A 27,455-nucleotide genomic window follows, 5' to 3' on the forward strand; every position below is an offset into this window, starting at 1 on the left:
CATGGCATGCTCATGTGGCATTTGAAATATGTTTGATTGAAACGATTCCTGAAGGCTTTTTGGGGATTTTTTGTGATCTTGCATTTGATTGGATGAATAGAGAGCGGTATATGTCCTTTGCATTATCGTCCAGAAGGCGGTACCGGGACACAATACCCAGAATCGTGCCAAGGCGCTCCTCGCCTTGTCAATATGGCTGATAGAAAACGAACTGCACTGTTACAATCTCTCCACGGAGAGGCGCCAGATACACGATGTTCTCCACACCCGACCTGCAGCTCTATCCTCTGACCTGCAGAGTTCAACGCCGCCCTTGAGGTGAGGTGGGTCGTGGGTTCATCGTGACCTACCTACCTACCTACCTACCTACCGTGCTGTGACTGAGCCTCAGAATCACAGCATCAGTAGTGTGCAAGGTTGGACACTCGCCTTTTGAGAAAGGAAGCAGCTCTGTGGGCTGAGTTTATAGTCTAGGCAATTCGCCTACATTTAAACCAAAAGTAGCAGAACAAAATATCACTTCGGCGACAAGTGTGCCAGCCTTGTGAGTTATGTTTAGATGTCTTTGCTGGCGCTCGACTGTTTCTTTTTGATTATTTGGTAACATTCTATTTCCTTAATAAATATTGTTATGAACTACAACCGAAGGATGAAACAAGAGGTCCGTTACATGGCAACACCCATATCTGTGCCACTCTGCTGCTGTTTCATTTGCAAGTATCGTGATGGCTCAGTGTCGCGTGTTGCCTCAAGTGCCGCCATCCTTGCAGTGATGCCTTTCTTTCATGCTGTTACAATGCTATCTTGGTTACTCTCCAGAAAACTGCGCAGTGCTGCTTTGAGTGTGTGGGGCATTAGGCTTCTGGCGTCTTGCAAGGTGTGGATGGGCACCTTTCAGCTGGGTGATGAGTTCTAGCTGCCCTGGGCTTAGTTGGCCTTGATTGTTAAGGTCCTAAGCTTGATTTCTGTACCCCAGCACCCGCTGAAGCAGAATTAAACTCCTGATTTTGGAACGCTGTGTGCCCCCTCCTCTTACCCGATAGGGCTTCATTGGGCCCATTTTGAAGGCTACTTCCTGCGTGCACTCATGAGCTACTGCACTCTGCCGCTCTGCCCGGTGTTCTGCTACTTCCCAAGGCCTAGATGGATTGGACCAGAGGTGAGAAGGAAGCGGGGGGGGGGGGGGGGGGGGCTTTTCAGCGCTGGGCCCTGATTAAGAACTCCAGCAATGGCTCGCACCTGCCAGAATGTCCCCATTTAGTGCAACGCCAAGGGGAAGGGCACCCAAACATCAGGGTGTTTAAGTGCTGTGCGAGGGGTGTTGCATGGAGCGGGCGGGCTGTGGTGTGTCTTGTGCGCATGCTCTGTCGGCTACAGTGAATAGGAGCCACGGTGGGGGTGAATGAGGCGTGCTCGTCAGCACAGATAATGTTGGGATGCTTGGTGGGCGTTTTTAAATGATGGCTGTTCTGTGTAATGTGCCAGCTGGGGGCTGGGCTGAAGTGAATCTGGTGACCAGCGGGTGCCCCTCGTCCTAAATGTTTTTTTTAAAGACTTTAACTAAGACTTTAACTAAAACTGCAACTCCAACATAAAGGAATAAAGCCTTCTTCAATCTTACGGTTTTGCCTCCTGTCTGCCTTTTGTGGGAGCTCATCTGTTAAACATAACATGCTGCATTGTACTGTATGTCAGAAATCAAAGGTCTTGCAGAAGAAAGGCGATGAGCTTGAAGGATAAAGGGCTGAGTCAGCGACCCCGGGGTTCGAGCCTGTGACTGTAGGATGCAAGCAGATATCACAGAAGAGCTTTGAACTCACTGAGCTGTCCTATTAACTAAGATGCCACCCTGGAACCTCTTTCAGAGCAAGTGACCCACCAATAGTTCCAGACCCGGGTGGGCAATCCCAACTACAGGCAGCTCCATACCCAGGGGAGGTGCATTATAGGGTCATGCCATTGCTCATACTATAACCCAGGGGAGGTGCATTACAGAGTCATGCCATCTCTCATGGTATAACCCAGGGAGGTGCATTATAGGGTCATGCCATTGCTGATGGTATAACCCAGGGGAGGTGCATTATAGGGTCATGCCATTGCTCACAGTATAACCCAGGGGAGGTGCATTATAGGGTCATGCCATTGCTCACGGTATAACCCAGGGGAGGTGCATTATAAGGTCATGCCATTGCTCATACTATAACCCAGGGGCGGTGCATTACAGAGTCATGCCATCTCTCATGGTATAACCCAGGGGAGGTGCATTATAGGGTCATGCCATTGCTGATGGTATAACCCAGGGGAGGTGCATTATAGGGTCATGCCATTGCTCACGGTATAACCCAGAGGAGGTGCATTATAGGGTCATGCCATTGCTCACGGTATAACCCAGGGGAGGTGCATTATAGGGTCATGCCATTGCTCACGGTATAACCCAGGGGAGGTGCATTATAGGGTCATGCCATTGCTCACGGTATAACCCAGGGGAGGTGCATTATAGGGTCATGCCATTGCTCACGGTATAATCCAGGGGAGGTGCATTCTAGGCTCATGCCATTGCTGATGGTATAACCCAGGGGAGGTGCATTATAGGGTCATGCCATTGCTCACGGTATAACCCAGGGGAGGTGCATTATAGGGTCATGCCATTGCTCACGGTATAACCCAGGGGAGGTGCATTATAGGGTCATGCCATTGCTGATGGTATAACCCAGGGTAGGTGCATTATAGGCTCATGCCATTGCTGATGGTATAACCCAGGGGAGGTGCATTCTAGGCTCATGCCATTGCTCATGGTATAACCCAGAGGAGGTGCATTATAGGGTCATGCCATTGCTCATGGTATAACCCAGAGGGAGGTGCATTCTAGGCTCTTGCCATTGCTCATGGTATAACCCAGGGGAGGTGCATTATAAGGTCATGCCATTGCTGATGGTATAACCCAGAGGGAGGTGCATTCTAGGCTCATGCCATTGCTCATGGTATAACCATGGGGAGGTGCATTATAGGGTCATGCCATTGCTGATGGTATAATCCAGGGGAGGTGCATTATAGGGTCATGCCATTGCTGATGGTATAACCCAGAGGGAGGTGCATTCTAGGCTCATGCCATTGCTGATGGTATAACCAAGAGGAGGCGCATTATAGGGTCATGTCATTGCTGATGGTATAACCCAGGGGAGGTGCATCATAGAGTCATGCCATTGCTGATGGTATTACCCGGGGGAGGTGCATTATAGGCTCATGCCATTGCTGATGGTATAACCCAGGGGAGGTGCATTATAGGGTCATGCCATTGCTCACAGTATAAGCCAGGGGAGGTGCATTACAGAGTCATGCCATCTCTCATGGTATAACCCAGGGGAGGTGCATTATAGGCTCATGCCATTGCTGATGGTATAACCCAGGGAAGGTGCATTATAGGGGCATGCCATTGCTGATGGTATAACCCAGGGAGGTGCATTATAGGGTCATGCCATTGCTGATGGTATAACCCAGGGGAGGGCAGTATAGGGACATGCCATTGCTGATGGTATAACCCAGGGGAGGTGCATTATAGGGTCATGCCATTGCTGATGGTCTAACCCAGGGGAGGTGCATTATAGGGTCATGCCATTGCTGATGATATAACCCAGGGGAGGTGCATTATAGGGTCATGCCATTGATGATGGTATAACCCAGGGGAGGTGCATTATAGGGTCATGCCATTGCTGATGGTATAACCCAGGGGAGGTGCATTATAGGGTCATGCCATTGCTCACAGTATAACCCAGGGGAGGTGCATTATAAGGTCATGCCATTGCTCATGGTATAACCCAGGAGAAGTGCATTATAGGGTCATGCCATTGCCCATAGTATAACCCAGGGGAGGTGCATTCTAGGCTCATGCCATTGCTCATAGTATAACCCAGGGGAGGTGCATTCTAGGCTTATGCCATTGCTGATGGTATAACCCAGGGGAGGTGCATTATAGGGTCATGCCATTGCTCATAGTATAACCCAGGGGAGGTGCATTCTAGGCTCATGCCATTGCTGATGGTATAACCCAGGGGAGGTGCATTATAGGGTCATGCCATTGCTGATGGTATAAGCCAGGGGAGGTGCATTATAGGGTCATGCCATTGCTCACGGTATAATCCGGGGAGGTGCATTATAGGGTCATGCCATTGCTGATGGTATAACCCAGGGGAGGTGCATTATAGGCTCATGCCATTGCTCATAGTATAACCCAGGGGAGGTGCATTCTAGGCTCATGCCATTGCTGATGGTATAACCCAGGGTAGGTGCATTATAGGGTCATGCCATTGCTCATAGTATAACCCAGGGGAGGTGCATTCTAGGCTCATGCCATTGCTGATGGTATAACCCAGGGGAGGTGCTTTATAGGGTCATGCCATTGCTGATGGTATAACCCAGGGGAGGTGCATTATAGGGTCATGCCATTGCTCATAGTATAACCCAGGGGAGGTGCATTATAAGGTCATGCCATTGCTCATGGTATAACCCAGGGGAGGTGCATTCTAGGCTCATGCCATTGCTTACGGTATAACCCAGGGGAAGTGCATTATAGGGTCATGCCATTGCTCACGGTATAACCCAGGGGAGGTGCATTATAGGGTCATGCCATTGCTCACGGTATAACCCAGGGGAGGTGCATTATAGGCTCATGCCATTGCTCACAGTATAACCCAGGGGAGGTGCATTCTAGGCTCATGCCATTGCTCACGGAATAACCCAGGGGAGGTGCATTATAAGGTCATGCCATTGCTCACGGTATAACCCAGGGGAGGTGCATTATAAGGTCATGCCATTGCTCATGGTATAACCCAAGGGAAGTGCATTATAGGGTCATGCCATTGCTCATGGAATAACCCAGGGGAGGTGCATTATAGGGTCATGCCATTGCTCACGGTATAACCCAGGGGAGGTGCATTATAGGCTCATGCCATTGCTCACGGTATAACCCAGGGGTAGTGCATTATAGGGTCATGCCATTGCTCACGGTATAACCCAGGGGAGGTGCATTATAGGGTCATGCCATTGCTCACAGTATAACCCAGGGGAGGTGCATTATAGGCTCATGCCATTGCTCACAGTATAACCCAGGGGAGGTGCATTCTAGGCTCATGCCATTGCTCACGGAATAACCCAGGGGAGGTGCATTATAGGGTCATGCCATGGCTCACGGTATAACCCAGGCGAGGTGCATTATAAGGTCATGCCATTGCTCATGGTTTAACCCAAGGGAAGTGCATTATAGGGTCATGCCATTGCTCACAGAATAACCCAGGGGAGGTGCATTATAGGGTCATGCCATTGCTCACGGTATAACCCAGGGGAGGTGCATTATAGGCTTGCCATTGCTGATGGTCTAACCCAGGGGAGGTGCCTTATAGGGTCATGCCATTGCTCATGGTATAACCCAGGGTAGGTGCATTCTAGGCTAATGCCATTGCTCATGGTATAACCCAGGGAGGTGCATTATAGGGTCATGCCATTGCTCATGGTATAACCCAGGGGAGGTGCATTATAGGGTCATGCCATTGCTCACGGTATAACCCAGGGGAGGTGCATTATAAGGTCATGCCATTGCTCACGGTATAACCCAAGGGAAGTGCATTATAGGGTCATGCCATTGCTCACGGAATAACCCAGGGGAGGTGCATTATAGGGTCATGCCATTGCTGATGGTATAACCCAGAGGGAGGTGCATTATAGGGTCATGCCATTGCTGATGGTATAACCCAGAGGGAGGTGGATTATAGGGTCATACCATTGCTCACAGTATAAGCCAGGGGAGGTGCATCATAGGGCCATGCCTTTGCTGATGGTCTAACCCAGGGGATGTATTATAGGCTTTCCATTGCTGATGTTCTAACCCAGGGGAGGTGCATTATAGGCTTGCCATTGCTGATGGTCTAACCCAGGGGAGGTGCATTATAGGGTCATGCCATTGCTCATGGTATAATCCAGGGGAGGTGCATTCTAGGCTCATGCCATTGCTGATGGTATAGCCCAGGGGAGGTGCTTTATAGGGTCATGCCATTGCTGATGGTATAACCCAGGGGAGGTGCATTATAGGGTCATGCCATTGCTCATAGTATAACCCAGGGGGGGGTGCACTATAAGGTCATGCCATTGCTCATGGTATAACCCAGGGGAGGTGCATTCTAGGCTCATGCCATTGCTCACGGTATAACCCAGGGGAGGTGCATTATAGGCTCATGCCATTGCTCACGGTATAATCCAGGGGAGGTGCATTATAGGCTCATGCCATTGCTCACGGTATAACCCAGGCGAGGTGCATTATAAGGTCATGCCATTGCTCATGGTTTAACCCAAGGGAAGTGCATTATAGGGTCATGCCATTGCTCACAGAATAACCCAGGGGAGGTGCATTATAGGGTCATGCCATTGCTCACGGTATAACCCAGGGGAGGTGCATTATAGGCTTGCCATTGCTGATGGTCTAACCCAGGGGAGGTGCCTTATACCGTCATGCCATTGCTCATGGTATAACCCAGGGGAGGTGCATTCTAGGCTAATGCCATTGCTCATGGTATAACCCAGGGGAGGTGCATTATAAGGTCATGCCATTGCTCATGGTATAACCCAGGGGAGGTGCATTCTAGGCTCATGCCATTGCTTACGGTATAACCCAGGGGAAGTGCATTATAGGGTCATGCCATTGCTCACGGTATAACCCAGGGGAGGTGCATTATAGGCTCATGCCATTGCTCACGGTATAACCCAGGGGAGGTGCATTATAGGCTCATGCCATTGCTCACGGTATAACCCAGGCGAGGTGCATTATAAGGTCATGCCATTGCTCATGGTTTAACCCAAGGGAAGTGCATTATAGGGTCATGCCATTGCTCACAGAATAACCCAGGGGAGGTGCATTATAGGGTCATGCCATTGCTCACGGTATAACCCAGGGGAGGTGCATTATAGGCTTGCCATTGCTGATGGTCTAACCCAGGGGAGGTGCCTTATAGGGTCATGCCATTGCTCATGGTATAACCCAGGGGAGGTGCATTCTAGGCTAATGCCATTGCTCATGGTATAACCCAGGGGAGGTGCATTATAGGGTCATGCCATTGCTCACGGTATAACCATGGGGAGGTGCATTATAGGCTCATGCCATTGCTCATGGTATAACCCAGGGGAGGTGCATTATAGGGTCATGCCATTGCTCACGGTATAACCCAGGGGAGGTGCATTATAAGGTCATGCCATTGCTCATGGTATAACCCAAGGGAAGTGCATTATAGGGTCATGCCATTGCTCACGGAATAACCCAGGGGAGGTGCATTATAGGGTCATGCCATTGCTGATGGTATAACCCAGAGGGAGGTGCATTATAGGGTCATGCCATTGCTGATGGTATAACCCAGAGGGAGGTGCATTATATGGTCATACCATTGCTCACAGTATAAGCCAGGGGAGGTGCATCATAGGGCCATGCCATTGCTGATGGTCTAACCCAGGGGAGGTGCATTATAGGCTTGCCATTGCTGATGGTCTAACCCAGGGGAGGTGCATTATAGGCTTGCCATTGCTGATGGTCTAACCCTGGGGAGGTGCATTATAGGGTCATGTCATTGCTCATGGTATAATCCAGGGGAGGTGCATTCTAGGCTCATGCCATTGCTGAAGGTATAACCCAGAGGGAGGTGCATTATAGGCTTGCCATTGCTGATGGTATAACCCAGGGGAGGTGCAGTATAGGGACATGCCATTGCTCATGGTATAATCCAAGGGAGGTGCATTATAGGCTCATGCCATTGCTGATGGTATAACCCAGGGGAGGTGCAGTATAGGGACATGCCATTGCTCATGGTATAATCCAGGGGAGGTGCATTATAGGCTCATGCCATTGCTCATGGTATAACCCAGGGGAGGTGCATTATAGGGTCATGCCATTGCTGATGGTATAACCCAGGGGAGGTGCATTATAGGGTCATGCCATTGCTCATGGTATAATCCAGGGGAGGTGCATTCTAGGCTCATGCCATTGCTGAAGGTATAACCCAGAGGGAGGTGCATTATAGGGTCATGCCATTGCTCACTGTATAATCCAATGGAGGTGCATTATAGGCTCATGCCATTGCTCACAGTATAACCCAGGGGAGGTGCATTATAGGGTCATGCCATTGCTGATGGTATAACCCAGGGGAGGTGCATTATAGGGTCATGCCATTGCTCATGGTATAACCCAGGGGAGGTGCATTATAGGCTCATGCCTTTGCTCATGGAATAACCCAGGCGAGGTGCATTCTAGGCTCATGCCGTTGCTCATGGTATAATCCAGGGGAAGTGCATTATAAACTCATGCCATTGCTCACGGTATAACCCAGGGGAGGTGCATTATATGGTCATGCCATTGCTCATGGTATAACCCTGGGGAGGTGCATTATAAGGTCATGCCATTGCCCATGGTATAACCCAGGGGAGGTGCATTATAGGCTTGCCATTGCTGATGGTATAACCCAGGGGAGGTGCAGTATAGGGACATGCCATTGCTCATGGTATAATCCAGGGGAGGTGCATTATAGGCTCATGTCATTGCTGATGGTATAACCCAGGGGAGGTGCAGTATAGGGACATGCCATTGCTCATGGTATAATCCAGGGGAGGTGCATTATAGGCTCATGCCATTGCTCATGGTATAACCCAGGGGAGGTGCATTATAGGGTCATGCCATTGCTGATGGTATAACCCAGGGGAGGTGCATTATAGGGTCATGCCATTGCTCATGGTATAATCCAGGGGAGGTGCATTCTAGGCTCATGCCATTGCTGAAGGTATAACCCAGAGGGAGGTGCATTATAGGATCATGCCATTGCTCACGGTATAATCCAGGGGAGGTGCATTATAGGCTCATGCCATTGCTCACAGTATAACCCAGGGGAGGTGCTTTATAGGGTCATGCCATTGCTGATGGTATAACCCAGGGGAGGTGCATTATAGGGTCATGCCATTGCTCACAGTATAACCCAGGGGAGGTGCTTTATAGGGTCATGCCATTGCTGATGGTATAACCCAGGGGAGGTGCATTCTAGGCTCATGCCATTGCTGAAGGTATAACCCAGAGGGAGGTGCATTATAGGCTCATGCCATTGCTCACGGTATAATCCAGGGGAGGTGCATTATAGGCTCATGCCATTGCTCATGTTATAACCTAGGGGAGGTGCATTATAGGGTCATGCCATTGCTGATGGTATAACCCAGGGGAGGTGCATTATAGGGTCATGCCATTGCTGATGGTATAACCCAGGGGAGGTGCATTATAGGGTCATGCCATTGCTGATGGTATAACCCAGGGGAGGTGCATTATAGGGTCATGCCATTGCTCATGGTATAACCCAGGGGAGGTGCATTATAGGCTCATGCCATTGCTCATGGAATAACCCAGGGGTGGTGCATGCTAGGCTCATGCCATTGCTCACGGTATAACCCAGGGGAGGTGCATTCTAGGCTCATGCCATTGCTTATGCTATAACCCAGAGGAGGTGCATTATAGGATCATGCCATTGCTCACGGTATAACCCAGGAGAGGTGCATTATAGGGTCATACCATTGCTCACGGTATAACCCAGGGGAGGTGCATTATAGGGTCATACCATTGCTCACGGTATAACCCAGGGGAGGTGCATTATAGGGTCATACCATTGCTCACGGTATAACCCAGGGGAGGTGCATTCTAGGCTCATGCCATTGCTCACGGTATAACCCAGGGGAGGTGCATTATAGGGTCATACCATTGCTCACGGTATAACCCAGGGGAGGTGCATTATAGGGTCAGGTGCATTATAGGGTCATACCATTGCTCATGGTATAACCCAGGGGAGGTACATTATAGGGTCATACCATTGCTCATGGTATAATCCAGGGGAGGTGCATTATAGGGCCATGCCATTGCCCTGGTATAATCCAGGGGAGGTGCATTATAGGGCCATGCCATTGCTCCTGGTTTAATTCAGGGGAGGTGCATTATAGGGGCATGCCATTGCTCACAGTATACCCAGGGGAGGTGCATTCTAGGCACATGCCATTGCTCACGGTATAACCCAGGGGAGGTGCATTCTAGGCTCATGCCATTGCTCACGGTATAACCCAGGGGAGGTGCATTCTAGGCTCATGCCATTGCTCACGGTATAACCCAGGGGAGGTGCATTCTAGGCTCATGCCATTGCTCATGCTATAACCCAGAGGAGGTGCATTCTAGGGCCATGCTATTGCTCATGGTATACCCCAGGGGAGGAGCATTCTAGGCCCCTCGTGGAATGTACCTCCAATGCACTTGCAAGAGCAAGCCAGGGAGATCTAAAAAGGAGAGTGTTGGAGGCTTAATGGTCTCTAGACAAGCACCTGGAAGACTCTATCCGGTTCCCCATGGAAAGAGAATGCCACCAGCCTTCCGTGAGCCAAGCTCCTCCTTACTTTAGTCTTCATGTCACAGAGAGTTCGATGTTGAGGTCTTCCTCAAAGTCCCTCTGTAAAGAGACCCCAGATACACTTCACCAGTAACCCCAATGAAGTATCTCTTGGGTTACCCTTGACCTTCTACAAGTAGTTTGGGCTACGCTACCCCTTTTCGGGTGGGATGAAGCCTGATTTGAATGGTACAAATAATTAAGGAGCAGGTGTCCCTGAGGTGCCTGCGCTGGCAATTGCCCAATATTTCAGACTTACTTTGCAGCTATTGGGGTGCTGAACCAATCAAAGTTGTGTCATTTTGGTTTTATGCATAATAATGTGAAGGACAGGTAGTAAAGCATTACTATTTATGCTGACCATTCACTTTACACATGGACTCTATTGCTTACATTCACAGTTATATAAACCTTTGTCAAGCATTGTGAGCATTTAATGAATTCAGCTCCTAAGGTTCATTTCCTGCTTCTAATGTGTCTCCTTTTTACACTGCTTGTCTTGTTCCCAATACGGGTTCCATGTGATAATATCCCTGCAAAAATATCGCCATACAAAAATGTCGCCATATTTTTGCGGCGATATTACCCAATGGAACCTGCGGGGGACACCCCTGCAACCCCCATATATTTTAAAAGGGAGCGGGGGACACCCCCGCAACCCCCCACCCATTTACCCCATAAATGATCCCCACCAAAAATATTGCCTATGGCCGTTCCCGACGAATAATACTCCACCAATGTGGAATGTGGAATGTGGAATGTGCCTCTTCAGCCTCTGCAAGGGGAAGTGTTTATATGAGCCTGTTAGTTGTCACAGATTCTTCCAAAAGTACTTTAATTTTGCAAATGCTTTACAATATATACCTTTCTGATCTGATACTGGAGCGACATATAGAAAATATGTGTTCTCTTTTTCTGCAAGCCGGATGCCTGGAAAACATTGGGCCTCTTTACAAGTTTGCCGGTCCAGTAACTACAGTACCAGTAAGCTTGCTGGTACTGTAGTTACCGGACCGGCAAACTACGAGTTCTGCTCGCGGGTGCCTTTTCGCCCGCCAGGTCGGACTTGGCGCGCGGAACAGCACCCGCGAGCAGAGCGTGTCGTATGCACCGGCACCATTCTGAATGGTGCCGGTGCATCCGGCCTAACCAATCCCATTGAGGCCTCTCATATGGTAATGGTGAGCATTTTTTACCTGTGCCCGGGAATGGGCAGATATCGGGTCCGGCGGGGTCGTAATGACCCGGTAATTGCCCATTCTCGGGTGCTGGTAAAATTTGCAAGTTTGGCGTCAGCCTGCCAGTTTTACTGGCAAGGCTACCGCCGAAGTTGTAATGAGGCCCATTGTGTGTGCCATTTAGTTCACCATATAGTTGAATTAAGGATAGGTACATGGTTATGATGTGTCTAGCGTTAGAGTAACTTGATATGTGGAGAATTCTCCATCTAACTGTATTCTGTAGAGTCTAGCAAGTGGCAATGTGAAAGGGCCATGCCACATTCATGTGCCTCCAATATTCAAGTGTCTGCAAGACACACAATAAGCAATATTTTGAACCTTGTTTGAATGCATGTGCTTACCAACCTCACTGCTCGTGAGAGACATTCCCTGCCATCTCACCTGATTTGCTTGCTTCTCTCATGCGGCCTTAAATGTGGCCAGATACACTGCGGAATCTTCTTAATTCCCATATTACATTTTGGGTTTCAGAGTCTATAATAATGTAACAACCCAGACTTCATGTGCTACGTATAAATATATATATATATATATATGTATATATATTCAATGAAAAAAACTTTGTTAAAGCGATGTTATGGTTCAGTTGCACTAATAAAAACCTATGAAATTCAGTCAAAAAATGTTGTTAAAGGGAGGTTATAGTTACTTTGCACTAATAAAAACCTATCCATATTAGCAGTTAGCTAATGGCTAATGGCAGTCTACGAGCAGTCTATGAGCGTCTATGAGCAAATGCGCGTACCAATCCAATCCGAGCTTCTCCACGTATCTGAACGCCAAGTCCCGCCTCTGCAGCACAGTGTCAGCACGTCACAGCAGAACACAGCCAAAAAGCAGGACAGCGAGCCACAGCGAAACAGCAGGAAAATCCACTTACAAATGCACTTTCCAAATGCGCGCGCGCACCTTACTTTTGTTGTTTCCTGTTTCGGAGGCGGGATTAGTGCAATCCAATCCATGCTTCACGTATCTGAACGCCAAGTCCAGCCTCTGCAGCACAGCGTCAGCACGTCACAGCAGAACACAGCCAAAAAGAAGGACAGCGAGCCACAGCGAGACAGCAGGCAAATCCACTTACAAATGCACTTTCCAAATGGTTACAGGAAAACCGAAAACCCCCAGAAATTCGCCAGTTATGGTAAACTAAGCAACCATAACTCGCGCCACCACCGTGGACTGCTAAAACTAACACCCAGGACATGAAAGATGACAATGTGCTACACATCTTTTGCATCTGCATTTCCCATACGTATACCTAAAAAGTTTACACAGCCCTCCTATAAATGCACGTATGCATTGTCCAGTGACAGAAGTGCATAAATAAAAGGGGCAGTACGGATGGACAAGTGCTCATGGGAGCCCAGGAGGGAAGTGCCAAGGTGGGAAGCCACTAGCTAACTGCTGGCACAAAGGTGTCCCAAGGGTGGGGTGCATCATAGCCGTAACATCCCTTTAACAGTGTTTTTTGTCAATTGAATACGTTTCATAAGTCGACATTTTTCATAATTTACATTACTGTATATAAGTTATTAATAATTCCTCTTTACCATACATAAAATAACTATAAACATACTTTAACAAACATATTTTTTGCACGCATACTTATGTGAGTCGTTATCAGCAGCACATACCCCAATACGCAAATCAGAGTAGACATTTGTTCTTGCCGAAGGTCAAGCTCTCTGCCCACGGCAGAAAAGTTATATCACTTTATTTTGTACTTACGGTTCGATAATTTCAAAAAAGTAAAACACAGGACAGATTTCCAAAAGCATCCTTTCAACTCCTTGCTCATGCACCTCACGCAACTTTGCTGCAATCCCATCCAGCACTCCGGGCTGCAGCCACAAGCAGACTTATTTTTCCCATTTAAATCTAGAGTGTCGGCCATGCCGCATGCCCCAATAAGTAAATCAGAGTAGCTATTCGTCCTTGCCGAGGGACAGGCCCATTGTCCATGCACCAACCCTATGTCACTATTTTTGTGCTTACATTTGGACACTTTGGAAAAATAAAACACAAATCAGATTTGCAAAACCATGCTTTCAGGTCCTTGCTGATGCCCTTCGCGCAGGTTTGTTGTAATTCAGTACAGCACTACCGTGGAACTGTGAGAACACCCATTCCCTGGAACTGTGAGCACACCCATTCCCTGGAACTGTGAGAACACTGATTCCCTAGAACTGTGAGAACACCCATTCCCTAGAACTGTGAGCACACCCATTCCCTAGAACTGTGAGCACACCCATTCCCTGGAACTGTGAGAACACCCATTCCCTGGAACTGTGAGCACACCCATTCCCTGGAACTGTGAGAACACTGATTCTCTGGAACTGTGAGAACACCCATTCCCTAGAACTGTGAGCACACCCATTCCCTAGAACTGTGAGCACACCCATTCCCCGGAACTGTGAGAACACCCATTATCTGGAACAGTGAGCACACCTATTCCCTGAAACTGTGAGAACACCCATTCCCTGGAACAGTGAGCACACCCATTCCCTGGGACTGTGAGAACACCCATTCCCTGTAACTGTGAGCACACCCATTCCCCGGAACTGTGAGAACACCCATTCCCCTTGAACTGTGAGCACAGAACACCCATTCCGTGGAACAGTGAGCACAGAACACCCATTCCCTGGAACTGTGACAACACCCATTGCCTGAAACTGTGACAAGACCCATTCCCTGGAACTGTGAGCACACCCATTCCCTGGAACTGTGAGAACACCCATTCCCTGGAACTGTGAGAACACCCATTCCCTGGAACTGTGAGAACACCCATTCCCTGGAACAGTGAGCACACCCATTCCCTGGAAATGTTAGAACACCCATTCCCTGGAACTGTGAGAACACCCATTCCCTGGAACTGTGAGAACACCCATTCCCTGGAACAGTGAGCACACCCATTCCCTGGAACTGTGAGAACACTCATTCCCTGGAACTGTGAGAACACCCATTCCCTGGAACTGTGAGAACGCCCATTCCCTTGAACTGTGAGCACACCCATTCCCTGGAAATGTTAGAACACGCATTCCCTGGAACTGTGAGTACACCCATGCCCTGGAACTGTGAGAACACCCATTCCCTGGAACTGTGAGAACACCCATTCCCTGTAACAGTGAGCACACCCATTCCCTGGAACTGTGAGCACACACATTCCCTGGAACTGTGAGCACACCCATGCCCTGGAACTGTGAGAACACCCATTCCATGGAACTGTGAAAACACTGATTCCCTGGAACTGTGAGCACACCCATTCCCTGGAACTGGGAGCACACCCATTGCCTGGAACTGTGAGAACACCCATTCCCTGGAACTGTGAGCACACCCATTCCCTGGAACTGTGAGAACACCCATTCCCTGGAACTGTGAGAACACCCATTCCCTGGAACTGTGAGCACACCCATTCACTGGAACTGTGAGCACACCCATTCCCTGGAAGTGTGAGAACACCCAATCCCTGGAACTGGGAGCACACCCATTCCCTGGAACAGTGAGAACACCCATTCCCTGGAAATGTGAGCACACCCATTCCCTGGAACTGTGAGCACACCCATTACCTGGAACTGTGACAACACCCATTCCCTGAACTGTGAGAACACCCATTCCGTGGAACTGTGAGCACACCCATTCCCTGGAACTGTGAGCGCACCCATTCCCTGGAACTGTGAGCGCACCCATTCCCTGGAACTGTGAGCACTCCCATTCCCTGGAACTGTGATTGCACCCATTCCCTGGAACTGTGAGCACACCCATTCCCTGGAACTGCGAGCACACCCATTCTCTGGAACTGTGAGCACACCCATTCCCTGGAACTGTGAGCACACCCATTCCCTGGAACTGCGAGCACACCCTTTCCCTGGAACTGTGAGCACACCCATTCCCTGGAAATGTTAGAACACCCATTCCCTGGAACTGTGAGAACACCCATTCCCTGGAACGGTGAGCACACTTATGGAAGTGCGAGCACACCCATTCCCTGGAACTGTGAGTACACCCATTCCCTGGAACTGTGAGAACACCCATTCCCTGGAACTGTGAGCACACCCATTCTCTGGAACTGTGAGCACACCCATTCCCTGGAATTGTGAGCACACCCATTCCCTGGAATTGCGAGCACACACATTCCCTGGAACTGTGAGCACACCCTTTCCCTCGAACTGTGAGCACACCCATTCCCTGGAAATGTTAGAACACCCATTCCCTGGAACTGTGAGAACACCCATTCCCTGGAACGTTGAGCACACTTATGGAAGTGTGAGCACACCCATTCCCTGGAACTGTGAGTACACCCATTCCCTGGAACTATGAGAACACCCATTCCTTGGAACTGTGAGCACACCCATTGCCTGGAACTGTGAGAACACCTATTGCCTGGAACTGTGAGTACACCCATTCCCTGGAACTGTGAGCACTCCCATTCCCTGGAACTGTGAGACCACCCATTCCCTGGAACTGCGAGCACACCCATTCCCTGGAACTGTGAGCACACCCTTTCCCTGGAACTGTGAGCACACCCATTCCCTGGAAATGTTAGAACACCCATTCACTGGAACTGTTAGAACACCCATTCCCTGGAACTGTGAGTACACCCATTCACTGGAACTGCGAGCACGCCCATTCCCTGGAACTGTGAGCACACCCTTTCCCTGGAACTGTGAGCACACCCATTCCCTGGAACTGTGAGCACACCCATTCCCTGGAATTGCGAGCACACACATTCCCTGGAACTGTGAGCACACCCTTTCCCTGGAACTGTGAGCACACCCATTCCCTGGAAATGTTAGAACACCCATTCCCTGGAACTGTGAGAACACCCATTCCCTGGAACGTTGAGCACACTTATGGAAGTGTGAGCACACCCATTCCCTGGAACTGTGAGAACACCCATTCCTTGGAAGTGTGAGCACACCCATTCCCTGGAACTGTGAGTACACCCATTCCCCGGAACTGTGAGAACACCCATTCCCTGGAACTGTGAGTACACCCATTCCCTGGAACTGTGAGAACACCCATTCCCTGGAACGGTGAGCACACTTATGGAAGTGTGAGCACACCCATTCCCTGGAACTGTGAGTACACCCATTCCCTGGAACTGTGAGAACACCCATTCCCTGGAACGGTGAGCACACTTATGGAAGTGTGAGCACACCCATTCCCTGGAACTGTGAGTACACCAATTCCCTGGAACTGTGAGAACACCCATTCCCTGGAACTGTGAGCACACTTATGGAAGTGTGAGCACATCCATTCACTGGAACTGTGAGTACACCCATTCCCTGGAAATGTGAGAACACCCATTCCCTGGAACTGTGAGCACACCTATGGAAGTGTGAGCACACCCATTCCCTGGAACTGTGAGAACACCCATTCCCTGGAACTGTGAGCACACTTATGGAACTGTGAGCACACCCATTCCCTGGAACTGTGAGAACACCCATTCCCTGGAACGGTGAGCACACTTATGGAAGTGTGAGCACACCCATTCCCTGGAACTGTGAGTACACCCATTCCCTGGAACTGGGAGAACACCCATTCCCTGGAACGGTGAGCACACCTATGGAAGTGTGAGCACACCCATTCCCTGGAACTGTGAGAACACCCATTCCCTGGAACTGTGAGCACACTTATGGAAGTGTGAGCACACCCATTCCCTGGAACTGTGAGAACACCCATTCCCTGGAACTGTGAGCACACTTATGGAAGTGTGAGCACACCCATTCACTGGAACTGTGAGTACACCCATTCCCTGGAACGGTGAGCACACCTATGGAAGTGTGAGCACACCCATTCCCTGGAACTGTGAGAACACCCATTCCCTGGAACTGTGAGCACACTTATGGAAGTGTGAGCACACCCATTCCCTGGAACTGTGAGAACACCCATTCCCTGGAACGGTGAGCACACTTATGGAAGTGTGAGCACACCCATTCCCTGGAACTGTGAGTACACCCATTCCCTGGAACTGTGAGAACACCCATTCCCTGGAACGGTGAGCACACTTATGGAAGTGTGAGCACACCCATTCCATGGAACTGTGAGTACACCAATTCCCTGGAACTGTGAGAACACCCATTCCCTGGAACTGTGAGCACACTTATGGAAGTGTGAGCACATCCATTCACTGGAACTGTGAGTACACCCATTCCCTGGAACTGTGAGAACACCCATTCCCTGGAACTGTGAGCACACCTATGGAAGTGTGAGCACACCCATTCCCTGGAACTGTGAGAACACCCATTCCCTGGAACTGTGAGCACACTTATGGAAGTGTGAGCACACCCATTCCCTGGAACTGTGAGCACATCCTTTCCCTGGAACTGTGAGCACACCCATTCCCTGGAACTGTGAGAACACCCATTCCCTGGAACTGTGAGAACACCCATTCCATGGAACAGTGAGCACAGAACACCCATTCCCTGGAAGTGTGAGAACACCCATTCCCTGGAACTGTGAGCACACCCATTGCCTGGAACTGTGAGAACACCCATTCCCTGGAACGGTGAGCACACTTATGGAAGTGTGAGCACACCCATTCCCTGGAACTGTGAGTACACCAATTCCCTGGAACTGTGAGAACACCCATTCCCTGGAACTGTGAGCACACCTATGGAAGTGTGAGCACATCCATTCACTGGAACTGTGAGCACACCCATTCCCTGGAACTGTGAGAACACCCATTCCCTGGAACTGTGAGCACACTTATGGAAGTGTGAGCACACCCATTCCCTGGAACTGTGAGTACACCCATTCCCTGCAACTGTGAGAACACCCATTCCCTGGAACTGTGAGCACACCTACGGAAGTGTGAGCACACCCATTCCCTGGAACTGTGAGTGCACCCATTCCCTGGAACTGTGAGAACACCCATTCCCTGGAACTGTGAGCACACCTATGGAAGTGTGAGCACACCCATTCCCTGGAACTGTGAGAACACCCATTCCCTGGAACTGTGAGCACACTTATGGAAGTGTGAGAACACCCATTCCCTGGAACTGTGAGCACACCTATGGAAGTGTGAGCACACCCATTCCCTGGAACTGTGAGAACACCCATTCCCTGGAACTGTGAGCACACTTATGGAAGTGTGAGAACACCCATTCCCTGGAACTGTGAGAACACCCATTCCCTGGAACTGTGAGCACACCTATGGAAGTGTGAGCACACCCATTCCCTGGAACTGTGAGAACACCCATTCCCTGGAACTGTGAGCACACCTATGGAAGTGTGAGCACACCCATTCCCTGGAACTGTGAGAACACCCATTCCCTGGAACGGTGAGCACACTTATGGAAGTGTGAGCACACCCATTCCCTGGAACTGTGAGTACACCAATTCCCTGGAACTGTGAAAACACCCATTCCCTGGAACTGTGAGCACACTTATGGAAATGTGAGCACATCCATTCACTGGAACTGTGAGTACACCCATTCCCTGGAACTGTGAGAACACCCATTCCCTGGAACTGTGAGCACACCTATGGAAGTGTGAGCACACCCATCCCCTGGAACTGTGAGTGCACCCATTCCCTGGAACTGTGAGAACACCCATTCCCTGGAACTGTGAGCACACCTATGGAAGTGTGAGCACACCCATTCCCTGGAACTGTGAGAACACCCATTCCCTGGAACTGTGAGCACACTTATGGAAGTGTGAGAACACCCATTCCCTGGAACTGTGAGAACACCCATTCCCTGGAACTGTGAGCACACCTATGGAAGTGTGAGCACACCCATTTCCTGGAACTGTGAGAACACCCATTCACTGGAACTGTGAGCACACTTATGGAAGTGTGAGCACACCCATTCCCTGGAACTGTGAGCACATCCTTTCCCTGGAACTGTGAGAACACCCATTCCCTGGAACTGTGAGAACACCCATTCCCTGGAACTGTGAGCACACCCATTGCCTGGAACTGTGAGAACACCCATTCCCTGGAACTGTGAGAACACCCATTCCATGGAACAGTGAGCACAGAACACCCATTCCCTGGAAGTGTGAGAACACCCATTGCCTGGAACTGTGAGAACACATATTCCCTGGAACTGTGAGTACACCCATTCCCTGGAACTGTGAGCACACCCATTGCCTGGAACTGTGACAACACCCATTCCATGGAACAGTGAGCACAGAACACCCATTCCCTGGAAGTGTGAGAACACCCATTCCCTGGAACTGTGAGCACACCCATTGCCTGGAACTGTGAGAACACCCATTCCCTGGAACTGTGAGTACACCCATTCCCTGGAACTGTGAGCACTCCCATTCCCTGGAACTGTGAGACTACCCATTCCCTGGAACTGCGAGCACACCCATTCCCTGGAACTGTGAGCACACCCTTTCCCTGGAACTGTGAGCACACCCATTCCCTGGAAATGTTAGAACACCCATTCCCTGGAAATGTGAGAACACCCATTCCCTGGAACTGTGAACACACCTATGGAAGTGTGAGCACACCCATTCCCTGGAACTGTGAGAACACCCATTCCCTGGAACTGTGAGCACACTTATGGAACTGTGAGCACACCCATTCCCTGGAACTGTGAGAACACCCATTCCCTGGAACGGTGAGCACACTTATGGAAGTGTGAGCACACCCATTCCCTGGAACTGTGAGTACACCCATTCCCTGGAACTGGGAGAACACCCATTCCCTGGAACGGTGAGCACACCTATGGAAGTGTGAGCACACCCATTCCCTGGAACTGTGAGAACACCCATTCCCTGGAACTGTGAGCACACTTATGGAAGTGTGAGCACACCCATTCCCTGGAACTGTGAGAACACCCATTCCCTGGAACTGTGAGCACACTTATGGAAGTGTGAGCACACCCATTCACTGGAACTGTGAGTACACCCATTCCCTGGAACTGTGAGAACACCCATTCCCTGGAACGGTGAGCACACCTATGGAAGTGTGAGCACACCCATTCCCTGGAACTGTGAGAACACCCATTCCCTGGAACTGTGAGCACACTTATGGAAGTGTGAGCACACCCATTCCCTGGAACTGTGAGAACACCCATTCCCTGGAACGGTGAGCACACTTATGGAAGTGTGAGCACACCCATTCCCTGGAACTGTGAGTACACCCATTCCCTGGAACTGTGAGAACACCCATTCCCTGGAACGGTGAGCACACTTATGGAAGTGTGAGCACACCCATTCCATGGAACTGTGAGTACACCATTTCCCTGGAACTGTGAGAACACCCATTCCCTGGAACTGTGAGCACACTCATGGAAGTGTGAGCACATCCATTCACTGGAACTGTGAGTACACCCATTCCCTGGAACTGTGAGAACACCCATTCCCTGGAACTGTGAGCACACCTATGGAAGTGTGAGCACACCCATTCCCTGGAACTGTGAGAACACCCATTCCCTGGAACTGTGAGCACACTTATGGAAGTGTGAGCACACCCATTCCCTGGAACTGTGAGCACATCCTTTCCCTGGAACTGTGAGCACACCCATTCCCTGGAACTGTGAGAACACCCATTCCCTGGAACTGTGAGAACACCCATTCCATGGAACAGTGAGCACAGAACACCCATTCCCTGGAAGTGTGAGAACACCCATTCCCTGGAACTGTGAGCACACCCATTGCCTGGAACTGTGAGAACACCCATTCCCTGGAACGGTGAGCACACTTATGGAAGTGTGAGCACACCCATTCCCTGGAACTGTGAGTACACCAATTCCCTGGAACTGTGAGAACACCCATTCCCTGGAACTGTGAGCACACCTATGGAAGTGTGAGCACATCCATTCACTGGAACTGTGAGCACACCCATTCCCTGGAACTGTGAGAACACCCATTCCCTGGAACTGTGAGCACACTTATGGAAGTGTGAGCACACCCATTCCCTGGAACTGTGAGTACACCCATTCCCTGCAACTGTGAGAACACCCATTCCCTGGAACTGTGAGCACACCTACGGAAGTGTGAGCACACCCATTCCCTGGAACTGTGAGTGCACCCATTCCCTGGAACTGTGAGAACACCCATTCCCTGGAACTGTGAGCACACCTATGGAAGTGTGAGCACACCCATTCCCTGGAACTGTGAGAACACCCATTCCCTGGAACTGTGAGCACACTTATGGAAGTGTGAGAACACCCATTCCCTGGAACTGTGAGCACACCTATGGAAGTGTGAGCACACCCATTCCCTGGAACTGTGAGAACACCCATTCCCTGGAACTGTGAGCACACTTATGGAAGTGTGAGAACACCCATTCCCTGGAACTGTGAGAACACCCATTCCCTGGAACTGTGAGCACACCTATGGAAGTGTGAGCACACCCATTCCCTGGAACTGTGAGAACACCCATTCCCTGGAACTGTGAGCACACCTATGGAAGTGTGAGCACACCCATTCCCTGGAACTGTGAGTACACCCATTCCCTGGAACTGTGAGAACACCCATTCCCTGGAACGGTGAGCACACTTATGGAAGTGTGAGCACACCCATTCCCTGGAACTGTGAGTACACCAATTCCCTGGAACTGTGAAAACACCCATTCCCTGGAACTGTGAGCACACTTATGGAAATGTGAGCACATCCATTCACTGGAACTGTGAGTACACCCATTCCCTGGAACTGTGAGAACACCCATTCCCTGGAACTGTGAGCACACTTTTGGAAGTGTGAGCACACCCATTCCCTGGAACTGTGAGTGCACCCATTCCCTGCACCTGTGAGAACACCCATTCCCTGGAACTGTGAGCACACCTATGGAAGTGTGAGCACACCTATCCCCTGGAACTGTGAGTGCACCCATTCCCTGGAACTGTGAGAACACCCATTCCCTGGAACTGTGAGCACACCTATGGAAGTGTGAGCACACCCATTCCCTGGAACTGTGAGAACACCCATTCCCTGGAACTGTGAGCACACTTATGGAAGTGTGAGAACACCCATTCCCTGGAACTGTGAGAACACCCATTCCCTGGAACTGTGAGCACACCTATGGAAGTGTGAGCACACCCATTTCCTGGAACTGTGAGAACACCCATTCACTGGAACTGTGAGCACACTTATGGAAGTGTGAGCACACCCATTCCCTGGAACTGTGAGCACATCCTTTCCCTGGAACTGTGAGCACACCCATTCCCTGGAACTGTGAGAACACCCATTCCCTGGAACTGTGAGCACACCCATTGCCTGGAACTGTGAGAACACCCATTCCCTGGAACTGTGAGAACACCCATTCCATGGAACAGTGAGCACAGAACACCCATTCCCTGGAAGTGTGAGAACACCCATTCCCTGGAACTGTGAGCACACCCATTGCCTGGAACTGTGAGAACACATATTCCCTGGAACTGTGAGTACACCCATTCCCTGGAACTGTGAGCACACCCATTGCCTGGAACTGTGACAACACCCATTCCATGGAACAGTGAGCACAGAACACCCATTCCCTGGAAGTGTGAGAACACCCATTCCCTGGAACTGTGAGCACACCCATTGCCTGGAACTGTGAGAACACCCATTCCCTGGAACTGTGAGTACACCCATTCCCTGGAACTGTGAGCACTCCCATTCCCTGGAACTGTGAGACTACCCATTCTCTGGAACTGCGAGCACACCCATTCCCTGGAACTGTGAGCACACCCTTTCCCTGGAACTGTGAGCACACCCATTCCCTGGAAATGTTAGAACACCCATTCACTGGAACTGTTAGAACACCCATTCCCTGGAACTGTGAGTACACCCATTCCCTGGAACTGTGAGCACGCCCATTCCCTGGAACTGTGAGCACACCCTTTCCCTGGAACTGTGAGCACACCCATTCCCTGGAACTGTGAGCACACCTATGGAAGTGTGAGTACACCCATTCCCCGGAACTGTGAGAACACCCATTCCCTGGAACTGTGAGTACACCCATTCCCTGGAACTGTGAGAACACCCATTCCCTGGAACGGTGAGCACACTTATGGAAGTGTGAGCACACCCATTCCCTGGAACTGTGAGTACACCCATTCCCTGGAACTGTGAGAACACCCATTCCCTGGAACGGTGAGCACACTTATGGAAGTGTGAGCACACCCATTCCCTGGAACTGTGAGTACACCAATTCCCTGGAACTGTGAGAACACCCATTCCCTGGAACTGTGAGCACACTTATGGAAGTGTGAGCACATCCATTCACTGGAACTGTGAGTACACCCATTCCCTGGAACTGTGAGAACACCCATTCCCTGGAACTGTGAGCACACTTATGGAAGTGTGAGCACACCTATTCCCTGGAACTGTGAAAACACCCATTCCCTGGAACTGTGAGCACACCTATGGAAGTGTGAGCACACCCATTCCCTGGAACTGTGAGTGCACCCATTCCCTGGAACTGTGAGAACACCTATTCCCTGGAACTGTGAGCACACCTATGGAAGTGTGAGCACACCCATTCCCTGGAACTGTGAGCACACCCATTCACTGGAACTGTGAGCACACTTATGGAAGTGTGAGCACACCCATTCCATGGAACTGTGAGTACACCCATTCCCTGGAACAGTTAGCACCCCCTTTCCCTGGAACTGTGAGCACACCCATTCCCTGGAACTGTGAGCACACCCATTCCCTGGAACTGTGAGAACACCCATTCCCTGGAACTGTGAGCACATCCTTTCCCTGGAACTGTGAGCACACCCATTCCCTGGAACTGTGAGCACACCCATTCCCTGGAACTGTGAGAACACCCATTCCCTGGAACTGTGAGAACACCCATTCCCTGGAACTGTGAGAACACCCATTCCCTGGAACTGTGAGCACACCCATTCTCTGTAACTGTGAGCACACCCATTCCCTGGAATTGTGAGCACACCCATTCCCTGGAACTGCGAGCACACCCATTCCCTGGAACTGTGAGCACACCCATCCCTGGAACTGTGAGAACACCCATTCCCTGGAACTGTGAGCACACCCATTCTCTGGAACTGTGAGCACACCCATTCCCTGGAATTGTGAACACACCCATTCCCTGGAACTGCGAGCACACCCATTCCCTGGAACTGTGAGCACACCCATTCCCTGGAACTGTGAGCACACCCTTTCCCTGGAACTGTGAGCACACCCATTCCCTGGAACTGTGAGAACACCCATTCCCTGGAACTGTGAGCACACTTATGGAAGTGTGAGCACACCCATTCCCTGGAACTGTGAGTACACCCATTCCCTGGAACTGTGAGTACACCCATTCCCTGGAACTGTGAGCACACCCATTCCCTGGAACTGTGAGCACACCTATGGAAGTGTGAGCACACCCATTCCCTGGAACTGTGAGCACACTTATGGAAGTGTGAGCACACCCATTCCTGGGAACTGTGAGCACACTTATGGAAGTGTGAGCACACCCATTCCCTGGAACTGTGAGAACACCCATTCCCTGGAACTGTGAGCACACCTATGGAAGTGTGAGCACACCCATTCCCTGGAACTGTGAGAACACCCATTCCCTGGAACTGTGAGCACACGTATGGAAGTGTGAGCACACCCGTTCCCTGGAACTGTGAGTACACCCATTCCCTGGAACTGTGAGAACACCCATTCACTGGAACTGTGAGCACACCTATGGAAGTGTGAGCACACCCATTCTCTGGAACTGTGAGCACACCCATTCCCTGGAACTGTGAGAATACCCATTCCCTGGAACTGTGAGTACACCTATGGAACTGTGAGCGCACCCATTCCCTGGAACTGTGAGAACACCCATTCCCTGGAACTGTGAGCACACTTATGGAAGTGTGAGCACACCCATTCCCTGGAACTGTGAGTACACCCATTCCCTGGAACAGTGTGAACACCCATTCCCTGGAACTGTGAGCACACGTATGGAAGTGTGAGCACACCCATTCCCTGGAACTGTGAGAACACCCATTCCCTGGAACTGTGAGAACACCCATTCCCTGGAACTGTGAGCACACTTATGGAAGTGTGAGCACACCCATTCCCTGGAACTGTGAGCACACCCATTCCCTGGAACTGTGAGAACACCCATTCTGTTACACATCGCGGCAAGTGGTCGTTATGGGCACGGACCCGCTTGTGCGGCGCCCTGATTCCAAGCATCACCAAGATGGAAGCTAGCACATCTTTCCGACCCGCTGGTAGCGGTCTAGTAGTTGCACGCTCTCATGACGTGCGGCCGACCGGTCACGTGATCCTTTATCCGGAACCGAAGCGACCAGTGCTTCGCGTCTTTCTGTCTTTGACGCTCCGTCAGTTCGTTGCTGTATCCTTCCTCTGCATGCACACATTTCTCTCTATCTTTAGCGGTTCCTACTTACCCTGTTGCTTTCTCTCATCAGATCCTCTGCTCTGCATTCGCTGGTTCCTTTTTCAACCGGCTTCGCCGACTCTTCTTGTTTGTCTTCTATTCTGGCCAGACCCACATCCGAGTAAGTACCTTTTCTCTAGGATTCCCTTTGAGACTGGCCAGGCTCTCATTTCCTATTACCCTTCCAGGCTTCCCCGAAGCTGTTCTTTGCACATTAACCATGCAGATTGATTACCGTATGCATGAAAGGACATGCGAAAGGAAAAAAGGAAAGGGTACACGTCCACAGTGGGAATTTTCCACAACCCCTCAGAGATCTCCGTCTTCTACTGAAGAACCCATGCAAGTTGGGACCATTCGAGGACCAATCTCAGCCACTGAAAGAGATAGGAGAAGATCTCTGAAGTTATGTATGTACTGTGGATCCTCCAATCATGTTTTGAAAGACTGTCACTTAGTTCCTCCTCGTCGTTCTCTTAGTCCTAAATCGGGAAACTTCAAAGCCTTACCGTTGAGGGAAGACCGGTAAGTGCCCAGTATCACTCTTCCCCGTATCAGACCAGTATGTCTCTTGACAACTCTCTAAACAACCCGGCCATGGTGGTAGTTTCTCTTTCCATCCTGCTACCAGAAAATGTCATCCCTGGTATTCCGGCCTTGATAGACTGCGGTGCAGCCGGGAATTTTGTGGATGTGGAGTGGGCAAGATCACACGGTATCTCTCAGGTACCAAGGACGTTAGTTACTCCTATACAAGGAGTAGACGGTACCCCTCTGAGTTCAGGCCCCATTAAGGACCAAACCATTCCGCTCACTTGTAAAATATCTAGCCATAAAGAAACCCTGGTTTTTGACGTAATCAGAACTGCCCATTATCCAATTATCCTGGGGCTCCCTTGGCTGAGATTGCATAATCCCTTCATAAACTTGACTGCGGAACTCTTTTTCTAGGGTCAGAATATTGCGTCCGTCATTGTCTTGCTCAAGAATCTGTGGGGATTCGCATACCTGCAGAGGAAACTCTCAAACCGACGGTATCTTCCATCAGCCAACTGGAGATTCCTGACTGTCATAAGCATTACCGATCAGTGTTTGAAGACCCCGAATTTCCTAATCTCCCTCCTCATCGAAGAGATGACTGTCACATAAACCTGCTTCCCGACCAGCCCATTCCCTTTGGCCGCATGTACGTCCTGTCGCAAAAGGAAAAGGCGGCATTAAAGGAATACCTTCAAACTCATTTACGGAATGGTCTAATTTCTGAGTCAGTGTCACCTGCAGGAGCTTCATTATTCTTTATTCCCAAAAAAGACTCTGATGAGCTCCGTCCCTGTATAGATTATCGAGGACTCAACAAGATAACCACATCTGACAAATATCCCATGCCTCTCATCACGGATATTGTGGAAGCTGTTCTAGGGGCTTCTTGGTATACCAAGTTGGACCTTCGTGGTGCTTACCATCTCATTCGTATTGCTCCAGGAG

This window comes from Ambystoma mexicanum, chromosome 6p (assembly GCF_040938575.1).
Source record: "Ambystoma mexicanum isolate Mex_15411 chromosome 6p, UKY_AmexF1_1, whole genome shotgun sequence".
In the NCBI taxonomy this organism is placed as follows: Eukaryota; Metazoa; Chordata; class Amphibia; order Caudata; family Ambystomatidae; genus Ambystoma; species Ambystoma mexicanum.